The following is a 10,622-nucleotide window of genomic DNA, read 5'->3' as shown; positions in this document are numbered from 1 at the left end:
ATTTAGCTATTTGTCTGTTGTTTTCCACGTTACTGAAGAAGGACAGACTGTTTAATACACATCATATAGTAAATAGATCCATTTTTAAATGATGAACTGAAAAATCTTAAAATGAATTATGTCTGATCATGGTCAAAACACTCTTAATGACTACTTATGGACATAATATTTTATACACAATGACGTAAACTGTAAAACAGTAATGTATATTGCAATGTTAATACTTGCATTCATTTTAGACTAATTTCACAATAAGACTTCTCTTTTATCTAACTGCATGCTTGTAAAATCTTAATGTCTTAATGAGTGAATCATTGATTCAACCAATTCAGCCAATGTTGTGTGTTGCTTGGAGATGCGCGACTGTTCTGCTGTGGCTTTGCTTAGAACGACACTGCTCAAAAAAATTAAAGGAACACTTTGAAAACACATGGGGATGGGGAAAAAATGGGGAAATGGTGGCACATCTCAATGGGGAAAAATATTATGCAGGATATCTATACTGATATGGACTGGGTAATTTGTTAGGAATGAAAAGATGCCACGTTGTTTAACCCTCTGGAGTCTAAGGGTATTTTTGGGGCCTGGAGAAGTTTTGTCATGCCCTGACATTTGTACCAATATCAGATTTAATTTACAGACCAACAGTTTAACACTAAATTCTCACTGTAATCAGCACAAACTGGGCTATAATAATATGTGAGCAGCAATGTATGTACATGATTGTGTTTTTGAGAAAAAAAAATGTTATGCGTGGTTAGTGAAAAAACTAAAAATGGTTAAATCACTTGAATAAGGCAATAAAACACATACAGAAAATTGGTTCCCGGGACTTTTGAGAACTGGAGCTTGTAGCCTAGAATTTTTTTTTTCTAAATGATGTGAAAACAATATATTGATTTAAATTTTCTAAGACACTTTTTGTTGGTAAAAGTCATATGTGAGTAGGCATCAACTATCATGAATTCACACCTGAGAAGACAAAGGCCTGCATAATGAGCTGCATAATGAGCCATTCAGTCAGCTGTGTCACTGAGAGGGATGAGCTACAAGAAAGAATGTGAGGACAAAATAAATGTATATAATTTTATGTTTGTAGTTTATTTAGAATATATTTAATTATCCCACAACATAATTTAATACTCACTTGTGAGTGCAGTTAAAACAGTTTATTAGGAACAATCAAAGCTGACTTTCAAACTGAATTTTTTGCATCATTACTCCAGTCACACAATCCTTCAGAAATCCTTTTAACAATCTGATTTTCTACAAAAAAAAACATTAATTGTTAATATTATCATTATTATTATCATTAATGTTGAAAAGAGCTGAGAATATTTTTTCAGGTTTTTTAGGGGGGGTAAATTGAAAGAATAGCATTGTTTGTTACATTTGTTACAGTTACATTTATTGGTACATTTATATTATTTACATCAAGCTTTTGAATGGTATAGTAGTGTGTATTGTTATTGAAACTTCATAATATTTCACTTGATTATACATTTAGTCAGGAATTATAGTTTGGAAAAAGTCTTTGGAAAAAGTCTAACTAGTAAAATGTTTACACGTTATGTGAAAACTAGTACAAGTATATAAATAAATAAGAGACTTACTCATGTTTATGATCCCTGCTGAATAAAGTGCTTCATTCTTTTTTTCTGAGGAAATCCTAATCTCAAATCCTCAACCACATCACATCTTTTTGGGGTGAATTATGTCTTATTCCTCTCATTGCGAAGCAAACAGTAAAATAAAAAAACAGTCTCGCTGCGTTGCCTTCTGTTGTGTGGGCGTATTCAAAAGCCGCGCGCTTCAGTGAAACATTTGAATCTGAAAGGCGCGCTCGGAGCGGGGGCGTGGTCGCATTAGAAGATAATGAAGGGAGACGTGAAAAACGGACATCGCGTTGTTTTCATATGGATTACTTTATCACAGAATATTTGTTTTCGGCAGCAATTGTTTAGTTTAAAAGTAGACATGTCAGGCTTTCTATATATATCTCTCTCATGTCTCTGTGTTGAGTATTCACGGAGTTACAGTTCATTTTAATGACGTGTTTGTAACTGAAGATCAGTGCAGACAAATGCTGCAGACAGCACTCCTGGTTTGTTATCTTTATTTTATAAGTGCACAAAGTTTTGTTGTTATTATGTCTGTAAACAAAAAAAAGTAGACCCTTTACAGATTCGATTGATGTATTGCTCTTATCTGTACGATCAAAACTGAAAGTGTAATTTAAGTTCTTTTCGGGGTTATCAGGAGAAAATACCCCAAAACGCGTATACGCGTTAATCAACTTCAGAGGGTTAATGGAAATTAAAATTATCAACCTACAGAGGGCTGAATTCAAAGACACTCAAAATTAAAGTAAAAAAAGGATGCAGCAGGCTAGTACATTAAGCTGAAATTTCATTGCAGCAACTCAATATGGTACTCAGTAGTTTGTATGGCCCCCACGTGCTTGTATGCATGCTTGACAATGTCAGGGCATGCTCCTAATGAGACGAAGGATGGTGTCCTGGGGTATTCCCTCCCAGATCTGGACCAGGGCATCACTGAGCTTCTGGACAGTCTGATGGACCGAAACATAATTTCCCAGAGGTGTTCTATTGGATTTAGGTCAGGCGAGCGTGGGGGACATTCAATTGTATCAATTCCTTAATCCTCCTGGAACTGACTGCATACTCTCGCCACATGAGGCCGGGCATTGTCATGCACCAGGAGGAACAAGGACCCAATGCACCAGCGCAGGGTCTGACAACGGGTCCAATGATTCCATGCCGATACCTAATGGCAGTAAGTGTGCCATTGTCTAGCCTGTAGAGGTCTCTGTGTTCCTCTATGGATATGCCTTCCCAGACCATCACTGACCCACCACCAGACCAGTCATGCTGAACAATGTTACAGGCAGCATAACATTCTCCACTGCTTTTCCAGACCCTTTTACATCTGTCACACGTGCTCAGGGTGAACCTGCTCTCATCTGTGAAAAGCACAGAGCCCCGGAGGCGGACCTGCCAATTCTGGTGTTCAATGGCAAATGCCAATCAAGCTACACGGTGCCAGGCAGTGAGCACAGAGCCCACTAGAGGACGTCAGGCCCTCAGGCCACTCTCATGAAGTCTGTTTCTGATTGTTTTCTCAGAGGCATTCACACCAGTGGCCTGCTGGAGGTCATTTTGTAGGGCTCTGGCAGTGCTCATCCTGTTCCTCCTTGCACACAAAGGAGCAGATACAGGTCCTGCTGATGGGTTAAGGACATTCTACTGCCCTGCCCAGCTCTCCTAGAGTAACTGCCTGTCTCCTGGAATCTCCTACATGCTCTTGAGACTGTGCTGGGAGACACAGCAACCTTCTGGCAATGGCACACATTGATGCACCATCCTGGAGGAGTTGGACTGTCTGTGCAACCTTTGTAGGGTCCAGGTATCGCCTCATGCTACCAGTAGTGACACTGACCCTAGCCAAATGCAAAACTAGTGAAAAACAATCAGAAAAGATGAGTAGGGAAAAAAATGTCAGTGGCCTCCAACTGTAAAACCATTCCTGTTTTGGGGGTTTTCTAATGGTTGCCCATCTAGTGCACCTGTTGTTAATTTTATTAACACCAAAGCAGCTGAAATGAATTAACAACCCCCTCTGCTACGTAACTGACTAAATCAATATCCCAGAAGTTTAAATTACTTGATGCTATACTCGGATTAAAAAGTGTTCCTTTAATTTTTCTGAGCAGTGTATTTTCTTTAGCGAAATGGAGCAAAAACGTTCCATAATTTGTCTTAAATGTAAGTCAGTTAATTACTTGTTTATTTAACTAAAGTTGTATAAAATCAATATCACAATTTCAATTGAGCTGAAAGTCGGGAAAACATCACTCCTGGTCGTGTGATGTTGCATATATTATATAGGATTATATAGGATATCTGATTTCTCTGCGAGTCAGACCGGCTGCACAAACCTCAACTGACGCGATCTTGATACTGTCAATACATTATCCATTATTAGTCATCGTTTACACTGGTGAGAACGATTCTGATTTTATTACTTTTAAAGTTTCCGTGCAGCCCTAGTTAATGTTTGTTATTAAAATTTAAATCAGGTTACTTGTCCGGTCGGGCAAGTGAATTTTCTTTCACTTGCCCCTGTTGAATTATTAGAAAAATAATGCACACCTGAGGTGGTGATGCAGGTCGTGGCCGTTACACCTTGGGTGTGCATTGTTTTTCTAATAATTTCACCGGCCCGGAGTCAATTATTCCGCTTATAATACGGTTACCACACCTCAAGACATCAATCAGATGATATATTTAAAGGGATTCGTCCGGTTTTTGTACTTAAATCGCTGTTGTGTTTAGGATTATTTCTTCCACATCTCATCCAATGCCTCTTTTGCTAGCTCCAAAATGTCATTTTGAAGCTGGTAATGGAGGCTTGAGCCGTTGATAGCATTCTAATGCAATTATTTATTTAGTTATTAGAAAGAGAGTGGGAGCGACAGAGACACACAGAGAGAGAGAAAGAGAGAGAGAGCTTGTGTGAATTAGCCTAATGTACCTCTGTGCGTCCCTCAACAGTCTTCTGCAGCAGCGTCTCTAAACAGCGCTGTTATTACCTCGCTAGTGAGAAATGTCATGTGTAGCCTTTAAGTTGCTACACTATATAGGCTAACTGATAAAATCATCAGGGCAGCACTGACAACACCTTTTTGTGCAAACTGCATGACCGTTATTACAGTTAACTATGCGAAGTGATATGGAACTGTAATGCGGTCAAGAGAGCTGCCTGGAACTACGTTCACCGTGCGTTTCCCAGAAAATAATTGCACACCTCAGAACGTTCGGCAGCTTATCAGATTCAAGCATTCAACGGCCCTATAGTATATATAATTGTGATGTAAAATGTCCGTTTATTTTTCTACAGTCAAACCTTAACACAAAGATATTTTGTCACAAAAAAAAAAAAATAGGAATGGTTTATTAGAGCTTGCCTAATTTGGGTTTGATCTAATTTCAACCTCTTATTTAAATCTTTTGGTTATATTTTTTTGGCCATGGGGTGCGCGGACACAACTAACGCACGATTAGTTGTAACAAACATGGTTTTAACATTTCCACACGTGATAGCATAACGTCTCGGTTACGTATGTAACCCTCGTTCCCTGATGGAGGGAACGGAGACGTTATGTCGAACGACATATGGGGTCTCACTTGGGAGGCCAATCATCTCTGAGTTTAAGAGAAAACGCCAATGAAAATTGGCTAGTGGATTTAACATACCTGAGCCACTCCCCGTGCCCACGGGTATAAATAGGTGGCAGGTGCATTCACTCACTAGGTTTTACGCTGAGGAGCCGAGAACGTGTCCCGGCAACAGCGAATGGTTCAAGATTGTGGCATGGGGACATAACGTCTCCGTTCCCTCCATCAGGGAACGAGGGTTACGTACGTAATCGAGACATTCCCTATCTGTTGGTCACTACGAGTTATGTCGAACGACATATGGGGTCCTATGGAAAACGCCACAACCTGAACACCATCACAACACAGTGGCGCTGCAATTTTCGGCAAGCCATGGCATGCCACAAAAGCTACGCTTAAGGTCGTAACCTTCCCAAAGCCCCAGCGGAAATTCACTGACCTTGGTACCGAAGGGGCCAAAGGGTGAGTACATCGCTGATGGAGAAGGCCATGCTGCTGTTCCACCCACACAAAGTTAGTGGAAGGGATTTCAACCTTCAGAGAAAGACTGCTTCAAATCTTCCCTATTTGTTCTTACAGCTTGGCAAGACGATGGGGAAGCAAGCCTTAGGAAAAAGTCGCTACGGAGACCACATCCTACCCGTAGGGAGGTGACATGTGGAGATACTGATATGGACTGACCCAGGGGGCAGTACTACATATGGAATGGGTCTCTGAGGCAGGTCCTACTTTAGAGTAGGGATGGAACAGCTGCCAGAAGAGACTGACAGAGCTGGTCTGTCAAGGGAAGACACGGGTTTGCCAAGAGGGAAACCTTACCGTGGAAGAATACACATATGGGATTACCCATAGGCAATCAAGCCATATGGACACCTAGCCCAGTACAGGGGCTGACCGGAACTCCGGGCATGCTAACACCAGTGCTGGGCCTGGCGGCAGACTGCTCCGTCAAGTCTGACCACCGAGGGTGCTGGAGGATGCTCGACCAGGGTACGCCAACCGGGGAACTCTACTGGGAGAAGAAAGGCGCTCGCATCCCCGTGTTAGGGGGAATGGCGCAGCAAGCATGACACCCAGCCAGCCCTTCCCGCCAATTACCTGTTACCCAACACACGGGAAGAAACTGGCTCTACATGAAGGTTGTAAAACCTCGTGAAGGTATTAGGTGTCACCCAGCCCGCAGCTCGACAAGTGTCTGCCAGAGAGGCGCCATGCGCCAGCGCATAGGAGGAGGCCACACTCTGTGTGGAGTGGGCCCTCGCCCCCAGGGGGCACGGCTTGCCTTGGGAATGGTACGCCAAGGCGATGGCATCCACTATCCAGTGGGCCAACCTCTGCTTGGAGACAGCCTTCCCTTTCTGCTGATCTCCAAAGCAGACCAGGAGCTGCTCAGAGCTTCTGAAGCTCTGGGTGCGGTCCACGTATATGCAAAGTGCTCTTATGGGACACAGCAACGCCAAGGCTGGATCTGCCTCCTCCAGGGGCAGCGCTTGCAGGTTCACCACCTGGTCTCGGAAGGGAGTGGTGGGAACCTTGGGCACGTATCCAGGCCGGGGTCTCAGGACAACGTGAGAGTAGGCCGGCCCGAACACAAGGCACTCTTCACTTACCCAAAAATGCTTGGAGGTCCCCGACCCTCTTGATGGAAGTGAGCGTGACCAGGAGTGCTGTCTTGAGAGACAGGAACTTAAGCTCGACTGAATCCAGCGGCTCAAAGGGACCCCTCTGAAGTCCAGTCAGAACAATAGAGAGGTCCCAGGAGGGAATCAGGGGTGTCCTAGGAGGATTTAACCTACTGGCACCCCTCAGGAAACTAACGATCAACTCATCCCTCCCCAGGGACCGGCCGTCCACTGCATCGTGATGGGCTGCAATGGCAGCCACATACACTTTCAAGGTGGAGGGTGACAGCCTACGCTCCAACCTTTCTTGCAGGAAAGAAAGCACAACTCTGACCGAGCATCTCCGCGGGTCTTCTCGGTGAGAAGAACACCAATTCATGAACAGACTCCACTTCAAAGCATAGGCCTGCCTCATAGAGGGAGCATTAACCTGAGTAATAGTGTCCACCACTGCTTGTGGCAGATCACTTAGGTCCGCCGCGTCCCGTCCAGAAGCCACACGTGGAGGTTCCAGAGATCTGGACATGGGTGCCAAATGGTGCCCAACCCCTGAGAGAGGAGGTCCCTCCTCAGGGGGATGCGCCAGGGAGGGGCTGTCATAAGGAGCATGAGTTCCGAAAACCAGGTCCGGGTGGGCCAGTAAGGCGCAACCAACAGGACCTGTTCCTTGTCCTCCCTCACCTCACACAGTCTCTGCGAGAACACTCACACTGGGAAAAACACACACTCGCATAGACCCAGACCACATCTGTGCCACCACTGCATCCGTGCCCAGGGGGTCCTCAGGACAGGGAATAGTACAGCTGGCAGTGGGAGGACTCGTGGGAAGGAAACAGGTTTACCTGGGCTTCCCCGAATTGACTCCAGATCAGCTGGACCGTCTGGGGATGGAGACGCCATTCCCCAGGGAAAGTGAGCTGTCGTGAGAGCGTATCGGCTGCACAATAGAGCTCCCCAGGGATGTGGATAACGCGCAGCGACTTGATCCGCGTCTGACTCCAGAGGAGGAGATGGCGGGCGAGTTGAGACATGCGACGTGATCGTAGACTGCCCTGTCGGTTGATGTATGAAACAGCCGCAGTGTTGTCCGTGCGGACCAACACGTGCTTGTCTAGCAACAGCGGCCGAAACCGCCGTAAAGCTAGATGCACTGCCAGCAACTCCAGACAGTTGATGTGCCAAAGCAGTTGAGATCCCGTCCAGGACCCTGAAGCTGCCTGCCCGTTGCATGTCGCGCCTCAGCCCATGTTGGAGGCATCTGTTGTGACAACAACATGCCGGGACACTTGTTCTAAGGGCACACCGGCCCGTAGAAAAGCAAGGTCCGACCAGGGGCTGAATAGGCGGTGACACATCGGTGTGATGGTGACACGATGTGTACCGCGGCGCCATGCCCATCTCGGGACTCGGGAGTGCAACCAGTGCTGAAGTGGCCTCATATGAAGCAACCCGAGCGGCGTGACTGCGGCTGCGGATGCCATATGCCCCAGGAGCCTCTGAAAGTGTTTCAGTGGTACCACTGTCCTGCCTCTGAAGGAACTCAGGCAGTACAGCACTGACTGGGCACGCTCGCTGGTGAGACGTGCCGTCATACTCACCGAGTCTAACTCCATACCGAGATAAGAGATTCTCTGCGCAGGGGAGAGCTTGCTCTTCTCTCGGTTGACCTGAAGCCCCAGCTGACTAAGGTGCCGGAGCACAAAGTCCCTGTGATCGCACAACTCCTCTTGGGACCGGGCCATAATGAGCCAGTCGTCGAGATAGTTGAGGATCCTGATGCCCACTTCCCAGAGTGGGGCAAGGGCGCCCTCCTCGACCTTCGTGAAGGACACGGGGGGACAGGGAGAGTCCGAAGGGGAGGACCTTGTACTGCCATGCCTGACCCTCGAATGCAAACCGCAGAAACGGTCTGTGGCGAGGGAGGATCGAGACGTGAAAGTATGCGTCCTTCAGGTCGATCGCTGCAAACCAGTCCTGGGGCTGAACGCATTTGATAATGTGTTTCTGCATCAACATCTTGAACGGGAGCTTGTGCAGGGCCCGATTCAAGACTCGCAGATCCAGGATAGGTCGAAGGCCACCGCTTTTCTTGGGTACGATGAAGTAAGGGCTGATCTCGACTGGAGGGACTGGCTCGATTGCATCCTTCACCAGCAGGACAGCAATCTTCTCGCGCAAGACAGAGTTGTCCTGGACTGCCACCAAAGTCTCGAGCACGCCATTGAGGTTGGGAGGTCGGCGGGCGAACTGAATCGCGTAACCGAGTCGGACTGTCCGAATGAGCCAGCGTGACGGGTTGGGCAGCGCAAGCCACGCTCCCAAACTCTGTACAAGTGGCACCAAAGGGACAGTCGACATACCCGCAGTGGTGCAGCGATGGGGAGTTGTGTTGGATGGCCCAGAAAGCATTGCGCTCTGAGTCATCACAGCCAGACTCCCAGTGTTCCGGGAGGAACTGGCCAGAGAACCGCGTGGAGAGGCGTGTGCGTCTCCGAACCGCGACCTCTTTGACCACTGGCGAAAGGGGGCGTCGTGGGTGAGGAATGAAGAGGCCAGTGCGTCACATCATCGTCAACCCACGAGCCTTGCAACTCGGAGGAAAGGGAAACTGCTCTTTTATTGAAAAAGTGGGTGCCGCCGGCCGTTGGACCAGCGGCGGAACAGAAAGAAACGTAAACTGAAGATTCTCCACCCGGCCCTCCTCTGGGGGAAGGAGTGGCGCTGTCTCTGCCAGCTCCTGAAGAGCAGTCCTCCCACATCTCTGAGTTGCCCATGTCAGGGCCGCTTAGTGGTCGTCTTCCTCAAGGACTTCGCAGCCGTAAGTGACACGGGCCCCCCTCCCTCCCGCGCCTCGACTCGACACCCCAGAATAAAAGAAATCACAGCACGGAGCCTAGGGAGCTGGTGTGGAGGACGCAGGGGGGCGCCCACGGCGATGAGCAGGCTGAGGCGCTGCCCAGGATGGAATGGTGCCAACCGGAGGATCACGTCGGGGCAAGATGTGCTGTATGGCCTCAGTCTGCTGTTGTGCTGTCAGGAACTGTTGGGCACAGCCCTTGACAGCGTCGCCGCACAGGACACCTGGGAAGATGGGAGCGTCGAGAAAGTGCACTTTGTCAACGTCTCTCTACCGACCATGCTGAACCAGAGAGGCACTCCACTGGACCAACAGAGTGGACATCGCCTTCCCGAGGGAAGCTGCATCGTGACTTCCGTCACCCGGAAGGGTGAGGTCAGTCACCGGTGCGCAGCTCCTGCATCGACCTCGGGTTGGATTACTACCCTCGTAGGCATTTGTTAAAGCCTTGGCTTGGTGCAGTTTGCAGGATAGCCATGGCATGCAGGGCATGAGGCAGCTTGGCCCGCAGTACTGTAAGCCTTGGCACGAGAGTCGGCCAACAGCTTTACAGGCCTTGGACGGGAGACGCCAGACTATTCCTCCCAGTGGCGGCATTTTGGCGGTACACAAGTGCACCGCAATCGCCTCATCCTGCTGGGGAATGTCGACGCCTCATACCCCCTATAGCTGCCCCGCCATCGAGGGGTTGTGAGGACAGAGGAAGGGAAACTGAGTGCTTCTGGCCGTAAAAAGGGGCCATCCATGACTCCATCCCTTCCCCATTGTGCACCGGGAAGAAATGAACCAGAGCAAAATCGCGGTTTGTGACCACGCTCTACACCAAGAACCATCGAATCGATCCAATTCGGCATTAGGCGACAACACCCGCTTGGGGGCACGCCCCGCCGGAAATCTTCATCCACAGAGGTCAATAGCGCATTGCCCCTATGATTGGCAAGAGTC

The sequence above is a fragment of the Cyprinus carpio genome, unplaced genomic scaffold (assembly GCF_018340385.1).
Source record: "Cyprinus carpio isolate SPL01 unplaced genomic scaffold, ASM1834038v1 S000000004, whole genome shotgun sequence".
In the NCBI taxonomy this organism is placed as follows: Eukaryota; Metazoa; Chordata; class Actinopteri; order Cypriniformes; family Cyprinidae; genus Cyprinus; species Cyprinus carpio.
The sequence above is the reverse complement of the archived record's forward strand: the minus strand, read 5'-3'. Positions refer to the sequence as shown.